The sequence below is a fragment of the Mesocricetus auratus genome, unplaced genomic scaffold (genome assembly GCF_017639785.1).
Source record: "Mesocricetus auratus isolate SY011 unplaced genomic scaffold, BCM_Maur_2.0 Super-Scaffold_100008, whole genome shotgun sequence".
Classification (NCBI taxonomy): Eukaryota; Metazoa; Chordata; class Mammalia; order Rodentia; family Cricetidae; genus Mesocricetus; species Mesocricetus auratus.
Window position 1 is genome coordinate 66,666,412 of NW_024429192.1, and position 18,782 is coordinate 66,685,193.

At 41.8% G+C, this 18,782-nt stretch overlaps 1 long non-coding RNA gene across 1 annotated transcript; it reads right to left on the reverse strand.

The window, feature by feature from the left end:
* Nucleotides 1–274: 274 nt before the first annotated feature.
* Nucleotides 275–8,921, reverse strand: LOC110341136. Its single transcript, XR_002383014.2, has 4 exons — nt 8,874–8,921; nt 4,505–4,559; nt 1,984–2,061; nt 275–408 (listed from the first exon to the last, which is right to left on the reverse strand). It is a non-coding gene; the product is annotated as an uncharacterized LOC110341136 (long non-coding RNA).
* Nucleotides 8,922–18,782: the final 9,861 nt, after the last annotated feature.

The window sequence follows — 18,782 nt, forward strand, 5'->3', positions numbered from 1 at the left end:
AGGGATTCTTCACATCTGAGGGTATGAGTCAATGTACTTTTTCTGAGTCTATCACAGCTCAATAAAGATGGTGTGTCTATAGAACCTGATACCTTTTCTGTGCATGATTTTTCTGGAGAAGAGCATCTACTTAGAGTTTGGTCGCCTTGAAGGGTATTGCATCATGTGGGCCCTTCAATCCCCTGCCCTAATCTAGAGTCACTGGTTAGCCAGAGTCCCCAGTAGTACTTCATGCTACCAAGATGTCTCAAACAACTAAAATTAGGATGTCTGATGATGTCATGAGTAGTTTTATTTCACACTGTTGTTAATTAAAACATTCACGAAGAAAAAACAATAAAGGGGCTGGTTGTTATAGTGATGTGTGACTCTTCAAGCAGGATGCATAATTTCAATTGGAACATCTACCTGTATAGAGATGAATATAAATTTAGTGTGTACACTGTAGGAATAATTGAGACTGTTTTTCAGGAAAAAGAATTTGACATGGACAGGGTTTCCCACACTTGCATTAATCTGAATCCTCTTTTGTACAGACATGCTTTTCTTCTGCTTTGTATTTGCTTTTCTGATAGATATACTAGTCAGGTTCTTGACTACAGTGACCACCTGGTGATCCTAATTCTGGTACCCAGGACCTCTGAAGAGCCCCAAGAATAGTGTGGGGGGTGTTATACAAATGACTCCCTTGGATCCACTTGGACTTTCTCTCACACAGACAGAGTTAGGAAAGATCCAGCTGGAACCCCTGATAAAAAATTGTCGAAGTGAAAACTTTGGGAAAAGGTTCTCACTCCCTGATTTCTTGTCATATCCATTTTGCCAATGTCAACTTCCCAGCAGGTGTGTGATAAGATGAACAAACTCCAGCTTGTTGTCTAGTTTTGTTTTGTTTTCTGCTTTTTTAGTTTTGTGGTTGTTGGTTTTTTATTTTTATTTTTTGGAACAGAGATGATCTGCACAAACACTGGAGGAGTTGGAAGTGATTAAAAAGAGAATGTTGATCAACATCAGGCAGCAGGCAGGAGCCAAGCACTATCCCAGGCACTATAACATTGGCTATCCTATCTTCTGGCCTAAAGTGTGTGTGTGTGTTCCAGCGGACCTGAGTTTAGTTCCCAGCCCTTAATCATGCCTAAATTCAACGCCAGAGGATTTAATGCTTTCTTCTGACCTTGTAAGCACCTGTACACGTGTGACATATACACACATACATACACACACAAATACAGACATACATACATACACACACAAGCATGCACACACAGTTTTAAATTTTTCAATGCTCCATTTGTAATACCAACTATTAGAAGAATGAGAGAACCTGCTATTATGTCAGAATTTATTATAGTCAGTAATAGGGTAAGGTCAGACTCTTCCCCTAAATTCTTGAGTCTTTCTATTTACCCATAATTTGAATAATTTGAGTGTAGACCTAGCCCCACATCTTGATCTTTTGGCCTCCTCTCCGATATATTGCTACTTTAAAACTTTGAGGATAGAATCCCATGAGTCAGCTCAGGGGCAAAGATGCTTGCCTCTGTTTGATGACCTGAGTTCAGAACCTGAAAACAACATGGTAGGAGAGAACTGAGTCTTTCAATTTGTCCTAGAATTTCCAAACAATGCTGTGGCAGAAACACACACACACACACACACACACACACACACACACACACACACACACACACAAATAAAAAATAAAATGTGAGTTCAATACTTGCACAAAATTATTTTTCACCAGCATTTAATATAAATCCAGGGAAATAATAGGGTTATAGGGAATTACCAAACTGGAAAATCAGTTGCTGGACCATGCTAACAGATAGGCTGGTAGATCATTCTCACTACAAAAATGTTTCTCTATTCGTAGTGCATAAAAGAAAAACACTGCATAGAAAGTCTGGTAAAATGAGTTTTAAATGCTTGGTTTTCCTTATCTTGCTCTATGAGTTTAGACAATTCCCTCAAATAATTACTCACCTTGAAAACTAAGGTGGTGGTGCTGGTCCAGTGATAGCCTTATGTTGAGGTGAACTGAATGCATCACACATGAGACTCCTAAAAGGAAATTTGGAGAAGGTGGTATAGTACTACATTCTTGTTAAATCCTGATAAAAGAGATACAACAGATAACTAACAGGAGAAACCTAAAAATCCCCTAGAAATTATATATAATTTATCATTGGATCACAAAATTCAAGCAGAATATATCATCACAAATCTCAATTGTGTTTAAAACTGTGAAAGAAACAGAGTCAGGAAGTTTACAGAGACTGAGAGCCCCAAGACGTCCTCAGCTGCAATTAACTACTCTCTGGGATGCCCACCCAGCTGCTTAGACAGTGGTTGGACCTAAAAGTTTGCTTTACAGACTAAGGTTTTCAGGTGGGTAGAAGAAAGTCCTGTGAAGTTCAGACTGGTCCAGAGGGAGGAGTGATGGGAGTTGTCCTTCTGTAAATATGCTTCTTTTGTTGGTTAATGAATAAAACACTGATTGGTTGATTGGCCAGGCAGGAAGTACAGGCAGAGCCAGGAGATGAGGAAATCTTGGGAAACATAGGCAGATGGAGTTATCATATAGAGTCCAGGAAGAGAGAACATGCCAGATGTTCTCTAGTAAACCAAGACCACATGAAAATATATAGATTAGTAGAAATGGGTTAACAATTAAGACAGAAGTAGTCAATAAGAAGCCAAAGCCACCGGTCAATAGTTTTATAACTAATATAGCATTTTGTGTGTTCATTTCTAGCTGAAGGACTATGTGACCATGCGGACAAGAACTTCTCATAACAGTGGAGGGCCTAGAAGGCATTCACACTCACCTCTAATATCACCTCTAAAATCCTCAACTCAGAATACACATCTGAGAGCAGATGTAAACTGATGTAACAGGGGTACCGGTTGAACGAAATGAGGAGAAAGGGGAAAGCTGGTCCTAAGAATATATGAAACACCCCCTTCCTGATTCCCCATCTCCCCAGAACAAAGGAAGAGGGTGTTCTGGAGCTAGGAAGCTAGACAAATTCTCCTGACCTCTCTCTTCTTAAACTACAGTAGACATTATCCTCACTTGACAATAAAGTTTGACTTTTTCAGTTGCACTAGTCACATTTCAAGTTCCCATATCTCTCATGTGGTTAGTGGCTGCTGCATCACACCTAATATGTCTGTGGCCACTAATTACCCTATTGGAGAGGGACAGCCATCTCACATGTTCAGTGAGTGACAGAAAATCTGTGCACTCAAATCCAGTGTGAGGCAGCAAGACCAGAAGAAAACTAACCCATCTAAGAATGGGGAGGGGATTGGTGAAAAACTGCTTTTCGTAAAGATAGTAAATGTTTTAGGTTTTACAAGCCAAGAAAAAGATAGTAAATATTCCAAGCAGATGATAGACAATTTTGGCTATATGTACCATCTGCTCTCTGCAGCAACTGTTCAATTCTGCTAATGTGGGGCAAAAATAGCCATAGAAAACAAGTAAAGAAATAAGTGTGGCAATGTTCCAATAAGATTTTATTTGGAAAAACAAAACAAAAGAACAAAAACAGATGAGAGGCTAGATTTAGCCTCTTGGCTATACTTGGCCAACTCTACTATAAATCATAAATTTTCAGAAAGACACATCTACAAATGAAAAGAAAATGCTAGTTGTCTTAGTTACTGTTTTATTGTTGTGAAGAGACACCATGGCCAAGGTAACTTATAAAGGAGAGCATTTCATTGGCAACCTGTTTAGAGTTTCAGAAGGTGAGTGCCTGAGCATCATGGTGGGAAACATAGCAGCCGGCAGCAGGCTTGGTACAGGAGCAGTAGCTGGCTGGCAGCACAAGGCAGAGAGAGAGAGAGAGAGAGAGAGAAGAGAGAGAGAGAGAGAGAGAGAGAGAGAGAGAGAGAGAGAGAGAGAGAGAGAGAGAGAGAGGAACAGCATGGGTCTCAAAGCCCACCCTCAGTGACACACCTTCTCCACAAGGCCATACCTCCTAATCATTCCCAAATAGTTTCACTAACTTGGAACCAAGCATTTAAACATATGAGCCTATGGGGGGGAGCATTCTTATTCAAACTACCACAGTAGCTTAACAATCAGAATCAGCTTTAAGAGAAGAAGGAGGAGAAGGGAAGAAGGAGTCAAGCCTTTATTCTGCAAACCTAATGGGCATGGAGAACAGTCAGGAAAGCTGACTGTCAGTTTCCTTTCTTGTTGCTCTGGATACTCTGACAAGAAGAGACTCAAGGGAGAGATGTTTAGTCTTATTCATAGTTTATAGCACATTCCTCTATGGGGGGTGGGTCAAGGCAGCAGGAACTTGAAGCAGCTGAATATCATATCCACAGTCAAGAAACAGAGAGTAAAGAATGCATGCTGTTGCTCAGTACACTTTCTCCAACTGTTCAAGGGGAATGATGTCACAGTTGTATGGGTCTTCTATATTATCTATATTATATTATCTATATAATACTCAACAGGTGGGTCCAAAGTCCCATCAACACTCACCATCAAGCGGGCTTTACTTCATGCTGCCAAGAAATCCTCAATACATTTCAAAGTTCTAGTGAAACAGAAAAAAATGAAAAACCCAGAGATAATAAAGGTCAGAATACAGCTCTTTGAAAAAAATCAAGAAGGTATTCAAAATACCAGTTAACTCAACGTTTGACAAAAGGGAAGTATAAATACAAAATTTAGAAGTGACAGAATAAATAATGAACAAATCAGAATAAATTTAAGAACCTCTGAATCGAAATTGTTCTCTGTCAAATAAGTTTGAAAACTAAACGTTTTAGAAATTATGACTTGGGAAAATTTACTTTGATAAAAGCAGAAAGTCTAGAAAAAAACAAATACCACAGGGAAAAAATGGAGCCTTAAGAACACAAGACCAAACAGGTCAGCATTTAAGTTAACTTTGCTTCTACTGTGTCCCCCAGAGCTCTTCAGAAGAGTTCTGGACTTACAATCTCCACACACTTGTTTTCTAAATCTTACTTGTACACTTATGAAGTGGGTGAGGAGTGAGTTGGATACAGGTCACAGTGATGACTAAGGTGTTAGCTGTAAGAAGCTCAACCGAGGCAAAAGCCTGCAATGATCTTTGCAAACCTGGGTTTAAATCCTGGTTCTTCCAGTGTATACCTTCATGGCCTTGAGCAAGCTACCTATTGATTTTCAGTGCTTTAGTCCCTGTCTCTAAAGTGGGAATACTATGAATGTTTACCTTACTTCGTTGTGATCATTAAATTAAGGCTGTTCCAAAGACATGATGGTGAACACGTGCTCATCACTGTGTTCCGATTCCAAACCTCACTATGACAGTGGAGACATGTTATACTAGAAAAATGCATGAGAATGGAGAGAGTGGAAGAAACAAGATAGCATGCAACAAGATTTTGGGAAGATGCTGTGGTTTGGAATTTACTGTGCCCCCAAGCCCCAGATGTTAAAGTCATGGCTGTTAGCATGTGGTCTTGTTGGAAAGTGGAACCTTTAGGAGGTGGATTCTAGTGGGAGAAAGATAAGTCATTGGCAGATCAGACTTTAAAGGGATATTGGGATCTTTACCCACCCTTCCCCTTATCCTGGCCTCCAGGAAGTAAACAGACCTCCTTTATCATGCACTGCCATGATAGACAATGATGGTGCCACAGTCTCATACAAACAGTTCCAAGTGACCAGGAACTGAAATCTTTGAAACAATGAGCCAAGGTAAACCCTTTCACCACTGAAGGCAACTCATCTCAGTTATTTTGTTACCTGGACAGAGAACTGACAGTTACATACCTTATACATCATGAAACACAAATGAGTGGGTGCTAAATTATTAGCAGGCCAAGAAAAGCTGAATCTTAACCATCACTGTAAATATCCCTTTTAAAAAGTTTACTTGTTTGTAGATCACTTCCAAATATTACACATTTTTTAGTAACTCAAACTCTGAGAACAGGGCATCACATAAAAAAATCTAGGTATGCTATAGGAGGATTCCAGATCTCACTTCTTATGCTTACAGCATGTAGCTTGGCTTGGCCTGCTGCTGCTGATTAACTGTGGTCTCTGGTTAGGACAAATCAGATGAGTCTTCAACTAGAGGTTGCCAAACACAGTTGAGACTGAGAGAGGAGTGAAGAAAGAAAAGATGTAATTGGACTATGGCATAAAGTAAGGGGAGAAGAACCCAGTCTTCTAGAACAAATCTTGTGGGATAATCCAGTTGAAAGACCAAGGTATAATTATTACTAAACTAAGTACCAAAATAAAAATAAGAACAACAAAGTCTAAAAGTGTGAAGGAAGTCTCAAATGACCATGAGTTCTCAGCCTGTGGAGCTCACTTATGAACTACAGTCCCCCACCAATCACGTTCTAAGTAGGGAAGAATGTTTGGAGAACATGGTCTCTTCTTCCTGACCATTCTACGGAATGACCAATGTTCAGAAGCAATCACAGACCACCAACTAGATAGCAGCCAGGGTCAGAAAAGTGCAAATAGGAAAAACATAGCTGTGCACCTGAGTGCAGAGCATGCCATTTACCAGAGTCATGCTTTCAAAAACAAACACACTCACTTTAAATTAAGAGAGGCCTTAACTGGCAAAAGCACTATGCATCCCCTAATATAGCTGGGACAAGATTCTGGGTCTGAAGCCTCACCTAGGTTCCCAGGCACAGGCAGGACCCTCATAAACCATGTAGAAGCATTGGAACGTGCAGCCCATGTGAGCTGGGCGATGCTGAACTGAGCTCTGTCCCCTATAACTTCACAGAGCACTGTGAGAGAAACAGCAGGCGAAGTCCAGACAGTTCAAAGGTCCAAGAGAAGTATTGAGTTTGCTTTTATCTACTAAATTCAGGATGATTTTAAAATAGCAATTACCAATTAATCAGAGCAGGGGCCATCTAGCAATAGGAAAATAAAATATGGAGCAGGGTGGCTTCCTAGAGATTTCTGTAGAGGTGGATTGGAACAGGGTGGCTTCCCAGAGGTCTCTGTGGAGGTTGGAGTAGAGGAGGGTGGCTTTCCAGAGGGTTTTGTTGAGAGTTGAGTGAAGTAGGGTGGCTTCCCAGAGGTCTCTGTGGAGGTTGGAGTAGAGGAGGGTGGCTTTCCAGAGGGTTTTGTTGAGAGTTGAGTGAAGTAGGGTGGCTTCCCAGAGGTCTCTGTGGAGGGTGGAGTGGAGCAGGTGGCTTCCCAGAGGTCTCTGCGGAGGGCGGAGTAAAGTCAGAGGACACCGAGTCTCTGGACCCTTAGGTCAGGCCTTCTTTCCTCCTCTCACTTCTTTTTTCCCTTTCCCGTCACCTCGTTTTCACTTCCTACTCCTTGTTGTTGTAACTCTTCATTTTGGTATTTCTAGCCTGCAGGCAGTTTCAGGAGTAGTCCAGGAAACCCTCACAGCCTTTTTCCCACCTTTGACAATGTTCTTTCCAAGGGACACTTCCCACAGATTGGCTTCTCACTGAGTGGTTAGTCACCTTCCCACTATCCCAGCAGGAGAGGGACAAGCAATGGGTACCTGGAAACAGAGCTGTGTGGGAGGGAAAGCTGTGGTAAAGGAGGAATATTAAACAAGAAGGCCAGATGGCTAAGGCCCAACAGAGCTCCAGCAAGTTCTCTCTCCAAACTAGCTCACCTTGCTGAGTACATAGTGAGCTTGAAGTCCAAAAGACCTCACTTTAAACCCTCACTAACTGAATGGAATGGAGAGAGATTCCTTGATATCTTGTCCTTGGTTTTACCCTTCTTTATAGGCAAGCCTAAGCGAACCAGTATATAAAGAGACTTTGAGAATGTTGTCCAACTGAAGAACTTGAGTCATCTTTATCCCAGAGAACCACCTAGGGATTTAATGAAACTCTCGCAGTAGTCCTGTGTTAGTGTTTGTTTGTATGTTTTGTTTGTTTTTTTGTTTTTTGTTTTTTCCGGTGCTGTGGTAAAATACAATGTCTAGGGCAAAGACAGAGTTTTTTTGGCTTATGTTTCCAAAGGATTAGAGTCTGTAATGACCGGGCCAGCATAGCAGCAGGGAGTGGACATGGCAGCAGGAAGAGGAAGCTGAGATCTCACAACTTAAACCACCGACATGAAGCAGAGAGGAAACTAGAAATGAATGGGGCTTTTAAATCTGAAAGCTTCCTCTAAGTGACATGCTTCCTCCAGCATTTAAACCTCCTCAAACAACATCATCAACGAAGGAACAAGTGTTCAAATGCCTGGGACTGTGGGGAACATTTCTTATTTGATCTGCTACATTGAACTCCCTGGTTCCTGTAGGCTTGTGGTAATATCATAATTCAAAACGCATTTAGTCCAACATTAAAAAGACTCAGAACTTTTTAAAAGTCCAAATTTTAAAGTCTCTTCTGAGAGTCAAGATAACGTTTTGACTGTTAGCGTTCCAAAAGAGAGGAATGAGGGCACAGTAAGGAAATGCTGGGCCAAAGCAAGACAAAAACACAGCAGGACAAACAGCAAATCCTATAGCTACAGGTCCAGCACCAAAAGACTTAGAATGCTCTACTCCTCCAAGTTTGCTGCCTGCATCATGCTTCTCTCTCTTGGGCTGGTTTCACCCCCTGTACACAGCTCTCCTGGGCAGATGTCTCACAGTCATGCTATCTCCAACATCAGTGGTTTCCACTGAAACCCACACTTTGCTTTCACAGCTTCCCTCAGTGGCCTCACACAGCCTCTTGCAAGGACTCTCTCACCACACACTACCTGGCTCAACAGCTCTCTGAAACTGAGATGGAGGCATCCATGACCCCTTTATCCCACGTCATATACGCCCCTGTTCTTAATCAGGGTTACCACTACTGTGATAAGACACCATGACCAAAAGGAATCTGGGGAGGAAAGGATTTATTTAGCTTACACGGCCACATCAAAATCCATCACTGAAGGAAGTTAGGAGGAACAGTGCAGGAACCTGGAGACAGGAGCTGATGCAGAGGCCATGGAAGGGTGCTGCTTACTGGCTGGCTCATCCTATTTTCTTATAGAACTCAGGAACACTAACCAAGGCATGGCCCCACCCGTGGTGGGTTGGGCCCTCCCCCATCAATCACTAATAGTGAAACTGCCCCTCAGGCTTCCTCCAGCTGGATGTTATGGAGGCTCCCTCTTCATTGATGACTCTAGCTTGTGTCAAGTTGACGTAATCTGAACCAGGACATCTCTGAAGCCGGTACCATATGACTGACACTGACACATTTGGCTGCCATCTTGAGCTAGAACCTGGCTCCTTGAGCCACATAGGCAGTCGAGCTTTTATCCAGCTGCTTTCTGGGCGCAGAAAATACCTTCTGCTCTTCCATAAACTGGAAGCTTAGGTGGGTGAGGATTTGGCCTGCTGGAGTCCCTCCCTTTATTCTAGTGGCGAGCGGGAGGCCCCTCCTTGACAGCCCTCATCCAGCTATCTCCACACATGCTTGGCTGCAGCATTGTTCCATGGTGCTCCTTTCCTCTCTGAACCCTACAGGTTGTAGCTCTTTTTGCCCTGCTTTCTCCTTCTCCTTAAACTGTCTGAGGTGAAGCTCAGGTGTGGCTGCTGCTATTGTTATTGTGTAAAGCTCCTGGGTAATTTTAAGTGATTCTAAGATTGAGGACCACTGTCATAGATAATAATGCAGCACACAGGGTCTGCTTAAACTCGACTGTTGGGGAAGTCAGTGCCCTCCTCTCAGACGTGAGACTCTCACTTAGAGTGGGGTACTCGCCACTCTGGTCTGGGGCTATCCACTCCCTGACCTGCTTTATATTTGCACCGTCAATTCCTGTATTGCCTGGTAATTCACACTGCAGACAGCTTCTCAGATAGGCCATGCGCAGTCTCAACCTCTCGGTAAGCAGTCAGGCTTTAGCTGACTTCAATACCCGCTCGTCTCCTCTCTGACAGTTGGTATAGCAAATAACTTCTCCGCAATCTGTGTAATGGAGAACTGGCAGAAACCAGCTCCTGCACCATCACCTCTGAAAAGGAGTGAGGGAGAGGTTTCTTTTCCTTTTTTGGTCTTACCAGGGCGAAAAGACTAATTTTTCAGATAAGGATAACTTTTCTTTAATTATCAAATATCATATGCTCTATTTAATTCCTATTTTACCACAAACATGCCTGAAATTATTTGCTTGTACATTTTGAAGTTTAAATTCCTTCTCCTCTTTATATTTCTCTGTTCCTTCCTGCTTTTCCGTCTCCCTTCCCATAAAGTATTCATTGACTACATCTCTGTTTGTCACTGAGGATAAAAAGACACACTAGAGCTGTTCTGTCCTCCATAGACTCAGTCGATCTAATAAAGGAACACCGAAATATAATTAAGATGTTATAATAGAACTACACAAACTTGCACAGGCTCACTCTATTAGCTTGCTTCTCTGTTGCTGTGATAAAAAAAAAAATCTGGCCAAAAGTGACTTGGGGAGGAAGGGGCTTATTTGGCTTAGACATTACAGTCTGTCATCAAGGAAAGCCAAGGCAGGAGCTCAGAAGAAGGGACTGAGGCAGAGGCTATGGAGGAGTGCTACATACTGTCTTCTTCCTCAAGACTTGCTCAGCCTACTTCCTGTGCAGCCCAGGACCTCCCACATCAAACTCGAATCAATAAAATGTCCATGAGACTTGCATACAGGCTAATCTTATGGGAGCATTTTCTCAACTAAGGTTTCCTCTTCCCAGATGAATCCAACTTGTGTTGACTTGACTAAAACTAACCACCACAACCGTTCACCTCTGTGTAAAGCTTTTACAAGAGGCAGGATGTTGCAAGTGAGTTTGGAAATCAGGAGAGTTCTACAGATGGAGACCTGAGATAAAACCATTCAGGTCAGGAAACAGCATGTTGCAAAAGCCCTGGGCTCAAGGTACCAGTGTGTAAGAATTGCTGGACAGTTCTACAGGGAATTCTAGGAAGAGTGAGTAGGGTTGTTGCCTAGGATTTAGTATCAGGAGAATTACTAGAAGAAACATTCGTCTTAATCCCTTTTGATCCAGAGTCTGACTGGTCCCGCTCTCAGGGGTGTTCATTACTTTGGGCATCATTGTGTCTAATATAACAAACATAAACCACTTGAAGCAGGATACACTATACTCACAGTGTCAGGACATTCAGTTTACTGTGTTGGCAAGGGCATATCAGAAAGAGCCTTTCATATCATGGAGATTCGGGCAGCACAGAGAGGAGAAATGGGGACACTTAGGTGGCCTTCTCTTTATCCAGGTCCCCAGACCATAGAATGGTACCACATTCAGAATGGATCTCCTGCCTTAGATAGTCCCCACAGGGGATAATCAGAAGTGTACCTCCATGTGGGGCTCACCAATGTCTCAGCAAATCCAAAAGCCAATCAAGCTAACTATGACGATTAATCATCACATGAGGCTTCCACAGTCTGTTTTCTTAGCATCCACAGAAGTCATGGATTTGTTTTGTTTTAGTCTGTCCACCTACTAGTCACACCTGCACCCCTGTGTTTCACATGCTGCATGTCCCCACCCCACCCTGAGCCTGATGACAAAGTCATCTGTCTTGGAGACTTTGTTCTTGCTTGTCCCTTTGTCAGCATTCATCACACAATTGGGTTCCTCCTTGTCGTTTTGGTCTCAATTCAAATATCACTCTCTCAAAGCAGTCTACCCCAGCCATTCCATCTGCAGCCACTCTCCTGAGTTCTGTCATCCTCTGGTGACTCACCGTGGCCAACGTTCTCTGTAGTAGTTCTTGTTACGTGTCTCAGTCTTTATTTGCTTGGTCATCTATTTATTGCCCATCTACCACCTAATTTCTCCACTGATCCTAGTCCACAGCACTTATTAAAAAGTCAAATTAAGAATCCTTTCCTGAGTGAGGCAGGATTACTAGCGATATGCTTTCATGGGGATGAGAATGCTCGCACCTTTTAGCCTTACTCCAACTATCAAAAATATCTCAGAAACAAGATTTAAATTGTTACTGCTGTGCTTGGAAGAAAACTATAAAGAAATTGGGAGCCCTAAGCAATTCTCCAGCTTGTTGAGGTTTAATATGCCCCCAACCTGCAACAGAAAGATCTTGTCCACCTACCCAAGGGTACAGGCATGTCACACACTCCTAGATGTGCCCTTTCAGGCATTGTTTTAGGTTCACCTGCCTTCATGCCTTCATTTTCTGGCTTGCCACATCACTTCTGGTATGTTTATCCTTAGCTCTGTCATGTCTATAGTTATGCTGCTTTGACTCTGGAAGTTGCCATTTCTTCACACTCAGGGCTCAGGCCTGAGTTTGTTTAAATGGAGATAGAGTAAGTTTGCTTTACTCACTCATGGTGAGGGTGGCATGTGTTAGAAGAGTCTGATGGTTATAATTCTCAGAAATCTAAAGCAACTCTAATCTCAGTAAGTGAGCACTGCATTAGCTGGTTATTTGTTAGAAGTCTCCAGGTTTCTAAGAGTCTTCTTAAATGTATCTAAATCACTCAATGTATTTTAAATTAAATACTCCCAAATTTTTGTAACTATAAGTAAATCTCACTAGTGAAAGCATTTTCTAAACTGATATTCTTTAGCTAAACTCAATGGTCTGTGAGCTATCTCACTGTAAGTAGGTAGGGATGCTTGCCATCAAGCCTGACAATTCGAGCCCCATCCCAGGATCTGCATGATGGAAGGATAGAAACAACAAGTGCCCCTGGACCCTACATCTGCCATGATGTATGTGCATTTTGTACATATACAAAAATGGTCTTCTAATTCTTAATAAAAATATAAGACTGAAATTAATTCAGGAGTCATTTCAATGAAGAGGAAAAACAAAACAGTTCGAGGAATGTGTGATTTTTCTCTTGCATCTGATGAAGGAAGACTTTGTTGCTGCTCAGGGATAGGCTTTTTCCTTCAGAGCTTAGCATGCTTAGGAGCAAGTCCTATAGCCAAAAGCAGGTTTCCACTTCAGCCACTTACGCAGCCCTAATTACCTGGTGAGGTCACAGAAGGTGATGCCGAGCAGTATTTGAACCTGTCATTTTCTTTTATTGTTTGGGGGTTTCAGATATTTTCCACTTTAATGTGGCAAATTTTCAATCAGCTTAAATTATGCGTGTTTGGCAGATCAGGACAGCTAGATGTCAGCGGCAATTCAACATTTCCTTGGATGTGGGAGACCAAAAGTCAGCAAGACAGAGTGAGCAGAGTCAAATACAAATGGGTTCTGCATGCGGGGGTGGGGGGAGCAAAGAGGTGAAGAGACTTTCCCCCAGGCCCTGGGATAGCTAGAGAATGTTCATCAGCTGTGTTCCAGCAGGATGGAAGACAGTTTTGATTTCCAGTGCCTGTCTGGTTTCTAGGTGTCCTACACGAAGGAAAACCTCTATTTCTGATGGTACGTACTTCTGACAAGTAGGCTAGCACTTGTAAGAAAGCCTCCTCCCCAGGGACTGGCTGTCCTAGTGCTAGAAGGAGCAGTGCAAGGTGCCAAGGAAGGAGGGCACTCAGCAGTCCCACCCAGCTGTGATGCCTGTGAACCACAACAATGACCAGCTTTCCGGGATATCCCAAAGGATGCAATGGTGGCACTCAGCTGTCCAATTGCACTTACTTAACAAAAGGGAAATTGTGACTGGTACTGTAAATCTAAGCAAGAACCCGGGGGTAGTGAGGTCAGAGAACTCAGAGACTGTTTTGGTTAGTTTTTTGCCAATTTGACATAGGCTAGAGTCATTTGGGAACACGGACATTTAGTTGAGAGAATGTCTCTATAAGATGTGTCTACATTTTCTTGATAATTGATGTGGGTAGGCCCAGCTTACTGGGATAGTGCCATCCCTTTGAAGGTGGTCCTAAGTTCTATAAGACAACATGATGAGCAAGTAAAGGGGAGAAAGTCAATAAGTAGTTTTTCTCTATGGTTCTGCTTCAGTTCCTACCTCTAGGTTTCAGCCTCGAGTTCCTGCTCTGACTTCCTTCAATAATAGACTGTGGACCTGTAAGCTGAAATAAACCATTTTCTCCCCAAGTTGCTTTTGGTCATGGTACTCTCTGGTTTTGTGTCAATTTGACCCAAACAAGAGTTATCTTAAAGGAGGGCACTTCAATTGGGAAAATACCTCTACAAGATCCAGCTGTAGGTATTTTATTTTTCTTTTAAATTTTAAAAGTTTTTTTGACTTTGCATAGAGTTCTGTAAAGTATAAGAGAATCATGCTGGAAAACTTATATTGAAATAAAGCATTAATTGAAGAGAAACATTTTTTTACAGGAAGGAACTACTCTTTTGCTATTCTTCAAATTTTTGAATTCCTAATGAATGTGGTATTAAGAATGTCTAAGTTACCTCTTTCCCATATTAATGTGAACCACTTTTGTAAATTGAAATGTCTAAAATCCATATTAAAAAGAATAAAAGTAACAGGTGAAACTATTTATTGGTAACATATTAAGTAGTAAAGTATTTTCTTAATTAGTGATGAATCGGGGAGAGCCCAGTCCATTGTGGGCGGTGCCATCCCTGGGCTCATGGTCCTGGGTTCTATAACAAAGCAGACTGAGTAAACCATGTGGAACAAGCCAGTAGGGAGCACCTGCCTCCAGGTTCCTGCCCTGTTTGAGTTCCTGTCCTGACTTCCATTGACGATAAACAGCAATGTGGAAGTGTAAGATGAATAAACCCTTTCCTCCCCAACTCGCTTTTTGGTCTTGGTGTTTTATCACAGCAGTAGAAACCTAACAGAGAAAGAAACTGGTGCCAGGTCATGTGGTATTTCTGTGATAGACCCAGCCTATGTTTTTGAGAAGATTGTAGTGGCATTTGGCCTTTGGAGACTGCTCTGTAGGATCTTGAAAGACAAGAATGTTGACAGAAGTGCAGAAGGCAGAGGGAAGTAAAGATTCTACCAGGACTGTTTGAGTGCTTTTTTTAAATTATGAATCTATGGTTCTGGTTAGCTGGGGCTGAAGAACTGGCTCTGATGAGCAGGAGACCAGCACCACTGAAGTAAAACTTTGCATTACCAAGGCAATTAATGCTTGTCTTCAGGAGCTAAGAAATAAACTGTGATTGAGACGAGACCAGCATCACTCAGGTGTTTCCTCAGAATAGATCACAGGGCCCCAGGGCTGTACCTCATACTGGCACCTGAACTTGGCGTTGTGTAAGAGCCTTCAAAATAGTGTTAGATTTGAAGGCATAAAGAGATCATGAAAACTCAGTTATGAGAGAACAGGAGGGACCACTGGTGAAAATGCAGCCTCAATAAAAGGCCCCAGGATTAAATGGATTATAAAGAGAAGTTGAGATTTGGCACCACAGGCAGGTTTTGAGCCCAGGGGAGGCTATTGGTAAAGGTATAGCTCAGTTGCAGTAAAGACCCCAGCGTTGTGGAGTACCAATACCATGGGAGGACCACCAAGGACAAGGGAAGCCTTGGAATGGAGCTGGCCTGGTCCTATGAGACAAGCTATGAGCACTGCCAGGAGTAGAACCAGGCAAGTGTCTCGGGCCCTTTGGAGCACAGAAAATAATGAAGGGCTCTTGGATAGCAAGCACTGAACTTTCTACACTGTTGCATTTGGGTTTCTCTTTAATCTGGTTGTAACTGTGCTCTGACTCTTCCTTTCCGAATAGAAAGCATGTAACTCTTTTGTATTTTTATTTTTCTAAACAAGAGTCCAAAGTTAAGAGACTTTGGAATTATAGAGAGATTCTTGAAATTTTATGGGGACTTCGGATATTTTAGAAAAACTTTGGATATTTTGTAAAACTTTTGACCTTTTGAAAATACTTTAAATGTTTGAAAGATACTGAATTTTTTAAGTATTTAAATTTTTAAACTGAGACTTTCGAAAGTGGGAATGCTTCATATTGTGACAGAGATATTAATATGAGATTCTGAGGGACAAACAAGAAGGTTTATAGGTTTCATAGTGATATTTTTGTGTGTCAAATTGACAAGGGGTCAATTGTATTGTATTGATAAGTTTTATGTTAACTTGAAACAAGCTAGAGTCACTTTGAGAAGAGGGAACCTCAGTGGGAAAAATGTCTCCAAATGATTTTCCTGTAGGCAAGTCTATAGTGCATTGTCTTGATTAATGATTGATATAGGCAAATGCAACTTAGTGGAGATGGTGCCACCCCTGGATAGGAGACCCTAAGTGGTATAAAGCAGACAGACTAAGAAAACCAGGAAGAACAAGTCAGTAAACAGTGCTCCTCCATGGCTTTTGCTTAAGATCCTGCCTCTAGGTTCCTGCCTTGAATTCCCATCCTGATTTCAGGAATGTGACATAGGACTGCAAGTTGAAATGAACACCATCACTTCACTAGACTAGCATAGCTCCTAACTGCACTTTAAATACTTATCCTTGTACACACAGACAAGCATAGCTCTTGACCTTCACCATTTACAGCCTATGGGCACCATGCCAGAAAACCACAACCAGTAAAAATGCAGGGAAAGACTGATCATAAGATTCCCAGACCCAAAGAATATTTCTCCAACATAATTCCTATACCTAAGGCTTAGGGGACTTTACTGCAGAGGGGCAAACCATGTGTAAAAGCCAGAGAACCAGGAGAAAATCTGCTATAAGATTTTGTCTCTTAGAAATGTCAGGAAATCTGGACCCACAATAGGACAGTAATATGGCTACCTAAGCAAGAACTAAAGAATGACAACACTAATAGGCATGCTAGTATTGGAGGGAAAATCTGAAAGGGCCCCTAGACAAAGACATAAGGCAACTATGACTAAGAGGAAAGTTGGTCTTCTACATGGATGAGCCCCCAATTGGTTACCCAGTGCCAAATGGTCAGCCCTGAAATCATATTTTATGTAACATTAGTTTTAAAAAGAGACCAATTTAAGAGGGAATAAGGGGGAAGAACATGGTAAGGGTTGGAGAAAAAAAAAACATGGGAGGAGTTCAAGAGAGGAAAAGGAGGTGAAATGATACAATTGTATTTTAACTAAAAATTTAAAACTTACAAAAGACAAAAGAAATAAATGAAGGATATAACATATCAGACTGTGATTTGTGAGTATGGCAACATGGCCACTTTTTATGTCATTGCACTCATTTTTTGGTAGAAAAAAATTGTCAGGATTAAATTCACCATACAAAGGCAAGTTCTACTATGCCTGGTTGCTTAAGTAATAAAATTGATTAATTTTCTGCATATTTTGGCAGATTTATAAAACACCATGTGACAACTAAACCATGTTCATCATGAATAAAGCACTGATTCTGAATATAAGTTTGGAATACCATAGCCCAACAGCGAGTGAAACGAAGAATAGAAAAGAGTCATGCAGGCAACTTTGTCTATAGACTCATGGTGATGGTTGCTCATCGCCAATTGACAAAATGTAAAATAACTGGGAGGTGGGACTCTGGATATGCCTGTGAGGGATTATGTCATATTAGCTGATGTGAAAAGACCTATGTAAATTGTGGGCATGACCACTCTTTATGTCAGGGATTCTGGATTGTATAAAATGGAGAAAACAAGTAGAGAACTGGCAAGCTTGCCTACCACTCCATTTCCTGGTTGTGGAAGCAATGTGATCAGCAGCTTTGAGCTCCTGTTGTCTTGGTTTCTCTCCATAATGGACAGTACCATGAAATGTGAATGACATTAAGCCTTTTCTCCCTTACATTCCTTTTATCAGAGTATTCCACAACAATAGGAAAAGAAATTAGAACACCCACTGCAGGCACAATGGAGGCCAAAGGGGAGCTCAATTTTGGATGAGTCTGTGTACAAGCTATCAGGATGGTACATATTTAGGTAGAAGAAACAGCTCAAGCGGGCATGGAGTTGTGTACCTGAAGGCAGACCTCTCTGTCCTGCCACCCAGCTCCCAAATAATCTCACAGAGACTTATTAACAATTATAAATGCTTAGTGGATAGCTTAGGCTTGTTACTAGCTAGCTCTTACAATTTAAAGCAGCACATTTTTCTTATCTACGTTCTACCATGTGCTGGTGCCCTTTTTTTTCAGCACAGCACGTTCATCTCCTGCTTCCTTTGTATCCAGCTGGTGACTGCCCTTTTTCATCCTTGTGCTCTCTTTTTGTCCACAAGTCCTGCCCAACCTCTATTTACCTAGTTAGTGGACATTTAGACCTTTATTAAGCCAATGACAACAACCAATATACATGGTGTACAAAAAGATTGTTACACAGCATGCATCTACAACTCTGCTGCAGCAACAAGGGGTAAGTCATTAACAAGGTTAGCATGGTGGAAGAAGAGGGATTACCAGAAGATGGAAAGATGTAAGAGTACAGTAAACCTCAATGGTTGATGGAATACTTGGAACAACAGACTCAAGGAATGAGGGATATTCCATAGGTGTGAGAGTCACATAAGGCTCAGGTACAGAGTATATGTTTGTACTGCTTCAAAGTTTATATGTTGAAATTCTATCTTGGCGGGGGTAGGTCATGAGTATTTGGCTCTCATGAACTGGTACTGCCCTTACTGCCCTTAAAGAAGAAATTGAATGCTTACTCAGTTGCACTGTTGTCTGCCTGAGAAGACAATGAGAAGGTTGACTCCAAGTCAGAAAAAAAAGTGACACCCTCAAAATTGTCCCCAGACATCATCTATCTGCCATGGCTTTGATGTTGGGCTTGCCAGATTTTGAGGGATTGTTAGAAATAGATATTTCTTGCTTAAGCTTTTCCAGTCCATGGTCTTTATGTGATATCAATGTGAGCCAAGATAGTTACCAGGCAGAGAGAACTGGTTTTAAAAGTTAATCCCAACTGTGAAGTTACAGTGCCTGGCAGAAACAGTGGCAGTC